We start from the raw sequence: 13,375 nt of genomic DNA, 5'->3' as shown, positions 1-13,375 counted from the left end.
TCCACGGAAAAATGTTTCCATCTTTCAAGCTAAGTTTGAGTTCATTTGGGGAGTTGGCTGTGGGGTTCTCAGAGTGTTTTTCTGTGTGATTTCACTCGTGTGATAATTTAACTATTTATTACTTATTTTTCACACTTATTCTCACTATATTATTTATGCACATGTGAGGTATCCGATGATGGTGTGCTGGTAGGGGTTTGCTGCCCTTACCCTATTTCTCATTGCACTGGAGGTTCTCCACCCCTCACTAACCTCTCACACTAAGAACATAACATAAGAACATAAGAAATGCCATCTCCGGATCAGACCTTCGGTCCATCAAGTCCGGCGATCCGCACACGCGGAGGCCCTGGCAGGTGTACACCTGTCGTAATTTATAGTCCACCATATCCTTACATGCCTCTCTTAAGGAGATATGCATCTAGTTTGCTCTTGAAGCCTAGGACGGTCGATTCCGCAATAATCTCATCTGGGAGGGCATTCCAGGTGTCAACCACTCTCTGAGTGAAGCAGAACTTCCTGACATTAGTCCTGAACCTGTCCCCCCTTAGCTTCATTTCATGTCCTCTAGTCCGTGTCAAATTGGACAATGTAAATAATCTTCTCTGCTCTATTTTGTCGATTCCTTTCAGTATTTTGAAGGTCTCGATCATATCCCCACGCAGTTTCCTTTTCTCAAGGGAGAACAATCCTAGTGTTATAAGTCTGTCCTCGTATTCCAGTTTCTCCATACCCTTCACCAGTTTTGTTGCTCGTCTCTGCACCCTCTCCAGCAGTTTTATATCCTTCTTTAGGTAGGGAGACCAATGTTGGACGCAGTATTCCAAGTGCGGTCTGACCATTGCCCTATAAAGCGGCATTATAACTTTCTCCGATCTACTCGAGATTCCTTTCTTTATCATGCCCAACATTCTATTTGCCTTCTTTGCCGCTGCCGCGCATTGTACCGACGGCTTCAGGGTCCTATCTATCAGTACACCCAGGTCCTTTTCTTGTTCACTCTTCCCCAGAGTTGCACCTGACATTGTATACTCGTATTCCTTATTCTTATTGCCTAAATGCATTACCTTGCATTTCTCCACATTGAACTTCATCTGCCATTTCTCCGCCCATGTTTCTAACCGACACAAGTCGCTCTGGAGTTTCTCTCTATCCTCCTGTGATCTGATCGCCCGGCATAGTTTTGTATCGTCTGCAAACTTGATGATCTCACTGGATGTTCCTTCCTCCAGGTCATTGATATAAGGAGAAATTAGGTTCTTACCTGCTAATTTACTTTCTTTTAGCTTCTCCAGACCAGTAGAGGTTAACTTTACGAATGGGTATATATCTAATCATGACCAGCAGGTGGAGACTGAAAACAAAACTTTGGGACAGTATATCCTAGCCCCTCCTCTCTATTTCCCTCAGTCTGCCGAATAGCCAAGCAGAACCAAGAACTGGAAAACAACAGAGAGAAAAAACAATACTCCGAAAGGAGTAACAAATAACATACCCAAAATGCTGTTGGAAAGTGCAGAGGAGAAATTCCCGAAGGAAGAATGTCCCCACAGCTCGCCAGCTAAGCCAGCCGAGCCACAGCCGCTGTTCTTCAATTCTCCCCGGCCCTAGAAAAATACTAGAACCCGCAGCAAAAACCAAAAACTGCCCGTGCAACAGCCCCAACAACAACAACAACAGACAGGGTGGGGACCTCTACTGGTCTGGAGAAGCTAAAAGAAAGTAAATTAGCAGGTAAGAACCTAATTTCTCCTTCTTTAGCACTCTCCAGACCAGTAGAGGTTAACTTTACGAATGGGACGTACCAAAGCAGTCCCTCTCACGGGCGGGACCCCCGAAGGGCCGATACCAGAACACGCTCACCGAACACCGCGTCCCGACGCGCCTGCACATCAACCCGATAATGACGAACAAAGGAATGCAAGGAGGACCAAACCGCAGCCTTACAAATATCCACTGGAGGCACGAGCGACGACTCAGCCCAAGAAGCCGCCTGACCCCGAGTGGAATGAGCCTTGAGAAACTCCGGAACAGGCTGCTGTTTCAGAAGATAAGCGGAAGCAATCGTCTCCTTGATCCAGCGTGCAATAGTAGCCTTAGAAGCGCCAGCTCCCCGACGAGGACCCGCCAGGAGGACAAAGAGATGATCGGACTTCCGGAATTCCTGGGTCCGCTGCACATAAGAGCGAAGGACCCGACCGACATCCAACTTGCGCAGCTGCCGTTGCTCAGAAGAGCCCTCCCGACCACCCAAGATCGGGAGAACCACCGATTGATTGACATGAAAAGGAGAAACAACCTTCGGCAGAAAGGAAGGAACAGGCCGCAAGACGACCCGCTCCCTAGAAAACTCCAAGAAGGGAGCCCTACAAGAGAAAGCCTGCAGCTCAGAAACACGCCTAGCAGAAGTAATGGCCACCAAAAAGACCGCCTTCAAAGTAAGGTCCTTCAAAGAACAGTCGTCCAAGGGCTCGAAAGGCGGACGCACCAAAACAGAGAGAACCAGATTAAGATCCCAAGAGGGAACCGAGGGCCGTAGGGGAGGCCTAAGCAACTTGGCCGCCCGCAAAAACCGAATCACATCAGGAAGAGCCGATAAACGCTGACCTGACACCAACCCTCGAAAAGCCGACAGGGCCGCAAGATGAACCCGGAGAGAAGACCAAGCCAGGCCTCTATCCAGGCCATCCTGCAAGAACTCCAGAATGTTAGGCAGAGAAGCGCGAAAAGAGGTCACTCCCCGCGCCCGACACCATTCCTCAAAGAGACGCCAAACCCGCACATAAGCCCGAGAGGTAGAAAGCCTCCGGGACCCCAACAGTGTAGAGATCACCTTGTCTGAATATCCCTTCTTGCTAAGGCGACCCCTTTCAAGAGCCACGCCGTAAGACAGAAGGGAGACGGGTCGAACATGGGAATGGGACCCTGCATCAGAAGGTCGTCCGAGAGAGGCAGAGGAAGAGGATCCGCTACCAGGTGCCTCACCAGATCCGCATACCACGGACGGCGAGGCCAATCCGGCGCCACCAGCACCACCAAACCCGGATGGTGAACAATGCGAAGAAGCACTCTGCCCACCAGCGGCCAAGGAGGGAACACATACAACAGCCCCTCCGTTGGCCACTGCTGGACCGGAGCATCCAGACCCTCGGCCAGACCGTCCCTGCGACGACTGAAGAAGCGGGGCACTTTGGCGTTGCCACCCGTGGCCATCAGGTCCATCAGGGGCTGCCCCCAAGCCTGCACTATCAACTGAAACGCCTCGGCGCCGAGACACCACTCTCCTGGATCTAGGAAGTGACGACTGAGGAAGTCTGCCTGAACATTTTCTACTCCGGCTATATGAGAGGCCGAGAGGTCCAGCAGATGGGATTCCGCCCAAACCATGAGCAGAGCCGCCTCCTGCGCCACCTGAGTGCTCTTGGTGCCCCCCTGACGAATGACATAAGCCACCGCCGTGGCATTGTCCGACAGCACTCTGACCGACTTGCCCAGCAACAGGGAGTGGAAAGCCAACAGCGCCAGACGGACCGCTCTGGTCTCCAACACGTTGATCGACCAGGCGGCCTCCTCCGCGGACCAGGTGCCCTGAGCTGAGTGACCCAAACACTGAGCCCCCCAACCCAGGAGACTCGCATCCGTCAGGAGCACCGTCCACTGCGGGAGATCCAGACCCACCCCCTGAACTAGGTGAGGGGTCTGGAGCCACCAACGCAGACTGCAGCGCGCCAAGCCTCGCAGGGGAACCGGAACATCCATCCCGTGCCTCTGGGGAGACCACCTCCGGAGTAGAGCATATTGGAGAGGACGCATGTGGGCCCGCGCCCACCTCACCACGTCCAGGGACGCCGCCATCGACCCCAAGACCTGGAGGAAATCTCGCGCCCGAGGACACCGGGACGCCAAAAGCAGGCGAATCTGAGATTGCAATTTGCTCACCCGGCCCTCTGGGAGGAAGACCTTCCCCAAGGAGGTGTCGAACAGCACCCCTAGGTACTCCAGACGCTGAGCCGGGACCAACCAACTCTTGGAAAGGTTGACCACCCAGCCCAGCGACCGGAGAAACTCCACCACCCGAGCAGTAACCCGGGAGCTTTCCTGTAACGACTTTGCCCGAATTAACCAGTCGTCCAGGTAAGGGTGTACCAGGATGCCCTCCGACCGCAAGGCTGCCGCGACGACCACCATCACCTTGGTGAACGTCCGAGGAGCCGTGGCCAGCCCAAAGGGAAGCGCACAGAACTGAAAGTGCCGACCCAAGATCGCAAAGCGCAGGAAACGCTGATGAGAGGCCCGAATGGGAACATGCAAGTAGGCCTCCGTCAGATCGAGAGAAGTGAGAAACTCCCCCGGCTGAACCGCCAGAATGACCGACCGCAGAGTTTCCATACGGAAAGAGGGAATCTTGAGAGCCCTGTTGACCCCTTTTAAATCGAGGATGGGCCGAAAGGTCCCCTCCTTCTTGGGCTCCACAAAGTAAATGGAGTACCTGCCCGTGCCCCACTCCGGAGGGGGCACCGGAACAACTGCCCTGAGATCTAGCAAGCGCTGAAGGGTCTGGCGAAAAGCCTGCGTCTTCCCCGGAGTCTGACATGGAGAAGCGAGGAAAAAATCCGGCAGAGAGCGGGCGAACTCCAGGGCATAACCGTCCCGCACCACCTCCAGGACCCACTGATCGGACGTGATCTCGGCCCATTTGGGGAAAAATTTGCGCAGCCGGGCCCCCACCGGAACCAAAGGGGGCGCCGGCAAGGCGTCATTGTGCAGGACGGGAAGCGGGGGAACCGGCGGAGGGATTCCCTGCCCCCCGACGGGCCCCCCGAAAGGGCTGCATGCGCTGGAAGAACCGACCCCAGGAAAATCCCGGAGACTGGAAAGAAGCAGCCCCACGCCCAGGGCGATACTTGCGAAAATCCCGCAAACGCCCCCGGGCCGCACCCCCCCGAGACGCCGGGCGGGCACGGTCCTCCGGCAGACGGGGAACTTTCGAGTCCGACAGAGTCTGAATCAACTTATCCAAGTCCTCTCCAAACAAAAACGACCCCCGAAAGGGAAATTTAGTAAGCTTAGCTTTGGACGCAGCATCCGCCGCCCAAGCGCGCAGCCACAACACACGCCTTGCGGCCACGCCAAAAGCCATAGACTTAGCCGAGATCCGCACCAAGTCATATAGAGCATCTGAGAGGAATGAGGCCGCCATCTCAATCTTCGCTACCTCCTGATCCACCAGAGACCAGTCGTCAGACTCTCGATCCAAGACCCGCTCCGCCCACCGAAACACGGCGCGAGCGACCAGTCCCCCACAAATAGCCGCCTGGACCCCAAAGGCAGAGACCTGAAAATTTTGCTTAAGGATGCTCTCCAATTTGCGCTCCTCAGGGTCCCGCAAGGCAGAACCGCCCTCAACAGGCACGGTATGCCGCTTGGAAATTGCCGAGACCACCGCATCCACGACTGGCGAAGCTAACGTAGCCCGATCCCCTTCAGGAATGGGATACAGGCGAGCCATGCTGCGCGCCAGCCGAAACGGCGTCTCCGGCGTTTTCCACTGCTCCAGAATAATATCCCGAATATCCTGATGCATAGGAAAAGAGCGGGAAACGGAACGGATCCCCCCTAACAGGGGGTCCCCCACACGCGGAGTCTCCGGCGGCGCGTCCTCAAAACGCAAAACCGAAGAAACCTGCTGAATAAGGTCAGGCAGCTCATCTTTCTGAAAAAGGCGCACCACGGACGCCTCGTCACTGGAGAACGGGAAATCCGACAACCCGCCGCCAGCTTCCGTCCCCTCCAGAGAGTCCTGGAACTCCTCAGAAGGGTCCAGGTCCTCCTCCAGACCGACCCGTTCCTCCGACCACAAATTCTCGTCCCACGACACCCGCGGACGCTTGGACAAGGGAGGCGGCGGAGGGGACGTCACGCCAGACGAAAGAGGCAAAGCCGCAGGGAGCGCGGAGGAAAACCCACCCCCCGAAACCCCCTGGGCGCAACCGGGACCCCCAGCCGCCTGAAAATAGGCTCTGCATAAAGAAAAGAAAAATTCAGGAGAAAAACCCCCCGAGGGTCCCAAGGGACTCCCTGCCACAGCAGGGGACCCAGCAGAACCTTGCCCCTGCATAGTCAAAACAGGGGGAAGGTCACCTGAGGTGGAAGACAAAATGGAGGGGCCAGACAGAGAAGATGGCGGTTTTCCCGCCAAAAAAGCTCCCTCCATAGCCTGAAGCGGCTGAGAAACCTGAATAGTCTCAGCCGCTAAAGCAGGCAAGCCGGCATCAGCTGTCAAAAAATCAGCTGAGAGGGAATCCTCTAAAACCCGACCGTCGGCGGTTTGGGGAATCCCTCCGTGGGCGGACGGAGAAGACCGGGCTTCCCCACCGTTCCCTGCCGACTCGCGAGGCACCATCGGCGGGGAGCTCTGGGCGCCTGCAGCCGCTGCCGACAGAGCTCCTCCACCGCACCGGCCTGAACACCGCTTGCACAGGCCGGCCGCGAGTGCCTCGCGTCTGGAGCACAATGAGCACTTTTTCCCTTTAGAAGTGCTCATTGCTCCATACGCGACCTAGCTGCAAAAAAGTGCCGGTTAGTTGAAAAAATACAGTAAAATACAGATTTCTTAAAGGGATACAACCCTCCAGACCAGCACTACCTCAGGATTTTTTTTTTTTTTTTACAGAACAGACTCCACAGGCTCTCAAAGCAATATGCCTTGCTTGATTTAGGGGGCAAGGCTTACTGCTGAGGCTCCTCTAAAAAAATGTGGGGAGGTGGAGGAAGTGGGGGGAGGGACCCCGCTCGTGACCCGCCGGGTTTGACACCCCTGAGGTCGGACGAACCCCCAAACAGAGTCCGCCCAAGCTCCGTCCGGCTAAAAACAGGGACAATAAACCCCCTAAACAAATTCCAACAGCCCTACCAAGGGAGATGGGTACAGATCACTCAACACCTGCTGGAGACTGAAAGAAGACTGAGGGAAATAGAGAGGAGGGGCTAGGATATACTGTCCCAAAGTTTTGTTTTCAGTCTCCACCTGCTGGTCATGATTAGATATATACCCATTCGTAAAGTTAACCTCTACTGGTCTGGAGAGTGCTAAAGAAATATTATTTCACAAAAAATAAAAAAAAAACCCTCTTATTTATTAATATTATAATGTTTGCTGTTCTCACGAGTGTTTATCTCCAGAGTACCTCTCTTAGAGCCCATTGACTTTAACTGCATCTACGTTTGCATCTTTTAAAGTACTTCTGGCAGTTCTTTTTGGAGTTTTTTGTGTTAAATAAATAACGTGCCAGAACCCAATTATATCTCACATGACACATAATACCTCAAAAAACGCCAAACCCGCAGACCCGAGGCAATGAAAAACAAGTGCTGGTGTAAATAATGAATTTTGAAAGCTTCTTGAATGATTGTTTAAGTTTCTCAGGTAGGGGTTAATTGTGTCATTGGAAAAAGGAAAAGAACGCCAATTTTGCCTGTTCCTGATTGGAAAAATACTGTATTTAATATAATTGCTTTCTGCTAAACATATCAGACAACTCCAATAATGTGGACTTTATCATTGAGAAAAAAGATTTATGTTTTTGTTTCCTTTTATTGGTTTGACTGTTTGATTTTCCTGTATTTTTGTTATTATTATATGTAACCAATGATAAATAAAGTTTAAAAAAAAAAAAAGGAGGAGGAGGGGCGGGACTGCGGCAGATGGAATATGCTGCAGAGGCCAACAGCAGCCTGCTAGGATCGCTACAGCACCGGCGATCCTCTGCAGGCTGCCATAATTAGCTTAGAAGGTGAGATGGGAGGCCAGGGGGGAAGCCAGAGGACATAAGAGAGAAGGGGGAAACATGCAGGTCTGTGGAAGTGCAATTCATAGTTTGGTGGTGTACCTCAGACCATGAAGCAGTCTCCCCAAGTAAGGGTTTTTTTGTGTAATACTTTACACGCTCCTGTTTACCTCATCAGTTACCAACCACCTTCCTATTCTCACTAACTTAAAAATTTTTTTCTTTATTTATGATTGACTACTTAAACCTCCATACTTAAAAAGGCAGCAAATGTCAAAATTTATATCAAATAATGCTATAAAATCACAGCATACACATATTATATATTTTTCTTCTTAATACCAAACAGGCTCTTTTCTAAAGAAAATCGGCAGACTGGTACAACGTAATCTTGCTTTATTCAAAACTCTCTCTCAAACTTTTGTTCAAAAAATATTTGTTCCAAGAAATATGTTTGAAAAGCGGTACTTATCTTGCAATCTCTGTAGTTTAGTAAATTCAGCTACATCGCCAGTTAAGCTTGGAGCCGTTGCTAAGTGCTTGTATGTTTGATACTTTAATCTAATAACCATGCTGATTCTATTTATCTGTTTCATGAAGTACATCTAATTTTGACAGCAGCATGCCAGAAATTGTGAAACACATCAGAACATAGGTTTATAAAAAGGTACAGAAGATTACATTTTTTTCTTCATTGCCTCCATCAATATATTTCAAATTTAAAAGTATAGATCTACCATCATCAAGATGAACCAATATCCCAGAACCCGAGGTGTTTATAAACGGAGAACACGACGAAAGACTGATTCAACTAGAGGTAAGTAAAGAGGATGTCCTCAGACAGATAGACAGACTAAAGAGCGACAAATCACCAGGCCCGGACGGCATCCACCCAAGGGTACTAAAAGAACTGAGAAACGAAATAGCAGAGACACTTCAACAAATATGTAACCTCTCCCTAAAAACTGGGGAGATCCCAGAAGACTGGAAAATAGCAAATGTCACGCCCATCTTCAAGAAGGGATCAAGGGGTGACCCGGGAAACTACAGGCCTGTGAGCTTGACCTCGGTTCCGGGAAAGATGATGGAAGCAATGGTAAAGGATGCAATCTGTGAACACATAGAAAACAATGGACAACTGAGGGCGAGCCAGCATGGCTTCAGCAAGGGAAGGTCGTGCCTCACGAACTTGCTGCACTTCTTTGAGGGAATAAACAGCCAGATGGATAAGGGGGAATCCATAGACATCATTTACCTTGACTTCCAAAAAGCCTTCGACAAGGTACCTCACGAACGGCTACATAAAAAGCTGTGGAATCACGGGGTGCAAGGGGATATCTACCGATGGATCAAACACTGGTTGGCAGGCAGGAAACAGAGGGTTGGAATAAAAGGCCAATACTCAGACTGGCAATGGGTCACGAGCGGAGTTCCGCAGGGGTCGGTGCTGGGACCTCTACTGTTCAATATATTTATAAACGATCTGGAGACGGGAACAAAATGTGAGGTTATAAAATTTGCTGATGACACCAAACTCTGCAGCAGGGTTAGAAACACGGAAGACTGTGAAGACCTGCAAAGGGACCTAACGAGACTGGAAGACTGGGCAAATAAGTGGCAAATGAGTTTTAACGTACAGAAATGCAAGGTCATGCATGTAGGGAAAAAGAACCCGATGTTCAGCTACAAAATGGGGGGAACACTACTAGGGGTGAGTAACCTTGAAAGGGACCTGGGGGTGATGGTAGACACATCACTGAAACCATTGGCGCAGTGTGCGACAGCCTCAAAGAAAGCAAACAGAATGCTGGGCATCATCAAAAAGGGTATCACAACCAGGACGAAAGAAGTCATCATGCCGCTATATCGCGCAATGGTGCGCCCGTACCTGGAGTACTGTGTGCAGTACTGGGCGCCGTACCACAAGAAGGACATGGCAGTACTCGAGGGAGTGCAGAGGAGGGCGACTAAACTGATAAAAGGTATGGAAAATTTTTCATACGCTGACAGGTTAAAAATGCTGGGTCTGTTCTCCCTGGAGAAGAGGAGACTTAGAGGGGACATGATAGAAACCTTCAAAATCCTTAAGGGCATAGAGAGAGTAAATAAGGACAGATTCTTCAAACTGTGGGGGGCCACAAACACTAGGGGTCACTCGAAGAAATTGAAAGGGGACAGGTTTAGAACAAATGCTAGGAAGTTCTTTTTTACCCAGAGGGTGGTGGACACATGGAACAAGCTTCCGGAGGAGGTGATAAGCCAGAACTCTGTACAGGGGTTCAAGAAAGGTTTGGATAGGTTCCTGGAGGACAAGGGGATAGAGGGGTACAGATAGAACTTGAGGTAGGTTGTAGAGGTGTTCAGAAACCACTTCACAGGTCGTGGACCTGATGGGCCGCCGCGGGTGCGGACCGCTGGGCGAGATGGACCTCTGGTCTGACCCAGTGGAGGCAACTTCTTATGTTCTTATGTTCTTATATGTTAATAAGAAACCTTATTAAATTTAAAGAAAAAGAGGGAAGAAAAATGACAGGAATCACATTAGCAGAAGAAAAATTTTTTTTATTTCAAATTAGTTATTTACTCCTGCACCAACTCTGAATTTGCTTCTGCTTAACCAGCTGACTGTTTAGACTTCCAGCCGGAGTCTAGAGTCTAGAGCAGTTACACCCTTGGCATTAAAGAGAAATCTTCTTGGGGGGCGTGGCTTGGACGCGAACGATGACGGTTGGATGAAGAAAGAGCTCCTGTATAAACAAGCTTAATTTCAAAAAAAAAAACTACAAAAAACGTTCTTAAAAGTATATAAATTGGAGTTTACCTCTTTGTTTAGGTGGGAGAGTCAATTGAAGGGGAAAATCGGAAAAAAAAGTGCCGTTTTCATTGTTTTCTGAAAAACGAGGTGTGGAGGGCTGAATCCGTCTCAACGGCAAAGACAGCAAATCGGGTCTCCCAAGCAGAGACGACAAGATCAGATCCCCGCTGACAAAGCCGGTAAGATCGGGTCCCCGCTGGCAAAGGCTGCAAGATCGGGTCCCGCTGACAAACGCGGCAAGATTGGGTCCCCGCTGGCAGAAGCGGCAAGATCGGGTCCCCCAGGCAGAGACAACAAGATTTAATTTTAAACGTTGCCAGGGTGGGCTGGTCCGGGACGCCGTGAGGCCAGTGAGGCTTTCCTTCCCTCTTTAGCACGATCAAAGCTCTCTGGCAGAGAGCAAGAGGAAAGATTTCCCGAAGGTGGGGGTTAGCAGGCAGTTGCTCGTTGCACCACGACCGCGGCCATCTTGGATCGGAAAAAAAAAGAAACTTTTACAAGGTCTGGGTCGGCCGGTGAGCTACCTACTGACAAGGATAAGTTTTTTGAAATGCCTGATGCCTGCTTAATTCAGGTAATGGGCTGCTTGAAATAGCTGTCCTCTGCTGGAAATGAGGAGAGATCTGCAGTGAAAGCTACTTGGCAACGGTTTTTATTTTTAACTATTTCCTTGCTGCTAACTTCAAAAATAAACTATGAAAGATCAATATAAATGTTAATCTCTCAGGCTGTAATTCAAGAGATTCAGATATAAGAGACTATAGGTTTTTGGGCTCTGAGGAAGGTCAAATAAAAGGATTGGTAATTTCTTTGACCTGAAGAAAAGTGACATTGAGGCAGTTGAGAGACACTGAAATACAAATACATGCACATTGAAAGATTGAAGTAATATATTGGATGGAATATTGCTCTCCTCGATAAAAGCTGCGATTGGGCTTGTAAGAGGAGAGCTAGAAAAGAAGGCTACAAATTTTTTCAGGCTAGGTGCCAACAACGAGTCTGCAATAGAGCCTAAAAACAAATAACTTACAGTTGCCTTAAGAATACTGAATAAAAGGGGCGTGGCTTGGATGAAAGGTTGGATAAACGAATAGCTCCTTATAAGCAAATATAAAAAAAAAAAAATATATTAAAAAGAATTACTACCAAATATTTAAAAAAAAAAAACTAAAATATATATTGAAATATGACTTCAACTAAACAAAATAAAGCTGACTTAGGAGCTGGAACATCAGGAAGCAATAAGAGGTCGAAACCTGAGCCAGGTACACCCTCTAAAATCCCATTACCAACAGAAAAAAATCTGGATGTTATGGAAGAACTAAGACAAATAAAAGAAATTGTCTTAGATAGTAACAAAAAACTACAAAAAGCAATGGAAGATGCTGCAATCCTAACTAAAAGAGTGGACATTACAGAGAATAGAATTTCAACATTAGAAGATATTACAGAACAATTAAATACAGACATGAATCACAGCAAAATCATATGGAAAGAAATAACAGAGATAAAAAAAAATCTTGAAGACAGCCGAAATCGGGAAAGACGGAATAATTTAAGAATAATCGGATTACCTGAAGGAGTGGAAAAGAATGATCCGATTGCATTTCTTGAAAAATTTCTACCTAAAATACTACCATTGAAATTTAAAACGGAACTGGAAATTGAAAGAGCTCATAGGATTCCAACACAAAGAAATAACACTCAAACAGGTCCAAGAACTTTAATTTTCAAACTTTTAAGACACCAACAAGCAATTGAAATATGCCAATTAGCCAAGGAAATCAAAAATCTTAAATGCCAAGATTCAAAAATATACATTGTCCCAGACTTTGCAAAAGAAACAGCAACAAGAAGAAAACAATTCTTAGATATGAGACCACAACTAAGATCTCTAGGAGCTAGATTTGGGCTCCTGTACCCGGCAATTATGAAGGTTACCGTTGCTAACAAAACGCAAAACTTTACAGATCCAAAAAAACTACAGGAATTTATAAATCAACTGGAACAACCTATGACAATCTAAAAATAATTAATGGATTCATACTAAAGTTTATTGACGGTTAAAAGACAGATCAAAACGGAAAGCAATGGAAAAAGAACACACAAGGATCAAATTAAAGACTTAAACAACTTGTAACATTCTCCATAGAAAACAAGAAAACTGAAAAATATAAAAATTCTACTCAGAATAAATAGAATAAACTTAATGGCAGGAACGTAAATGATTTGAAACACATCTCCGAACTCAAATGATGACGAAGAAAATTTCTTCAACAAACTTAAAAATGTACTGATTGAATCCGAAATCTTGAAAGCTGAGTAATAGTGAGAAAGAAAATCATCCTTCAATCACAAAGAAGATTGAAAGGAAAAAAAAAAAAAAAAAAAAAAAAAAAAAAGATGTAGTGATTGGATTGTTGTATTTCCGGTTGAAGGTGGTACTTCAGGTTTAATTTTGCGTTTCAGATACATTAAAATGCATTTCAAATACGAAATATATGAAAAGAATAAGTCTGAAACGCAAATTTTACGTTCTTTTATTTATTAAATTTAATTTAGTATCCACAATAATTCAACCTGGGAATCCTCAATGGGAGATAAAAGGAGGGTTTTTGGCACAGGACTTCACTCTTATCTACACAGGCCTCAGATACTTTAAAATCATAAATGATGCTATTGAGACAGAACTTACAAGAACACTGATGGGAATGTTAGCTCCTCTTAATTGATAACTCTCTCCTGAATCATAAGAAAATAATGAATATAAGAG

At 47.6% G+C, this 13,375-nt stretch overlaps 1 protein-coding gene across 3 annotated transcripts in view; it reads right to left on the bottom strand.

The window, feature by feature from the left end:
* Positions 1-13,375, bottom strand: part of OSBPL8 (oxysterol binding protein like 8) — a 247,305-nt gene that overhangs the window by 71,188 nt on the left and 162,742 nt on the right. The window lies entirely within an intron of this gene.

The sequence above is a fragment of the Geotrypetes seraphini genome, chromosome 7 (assembly GCF_902459505.1).
Source record: "Geotrypetes seraphini chromosome 7, aGeoSer1.1, whole genome shotgun sequence".
Taxonomy (NCBI): Eukaryota; Metazoa; Chordata; class Amphibia; order Gymnophiona; family Dermophiidae; genus Geotrypetes; species Geotrypetes seraphini.
Note: the sequence above shows the minus strand (reverse complement) of the source record. Positions and strands in the feature narration are given on the sequence as shown.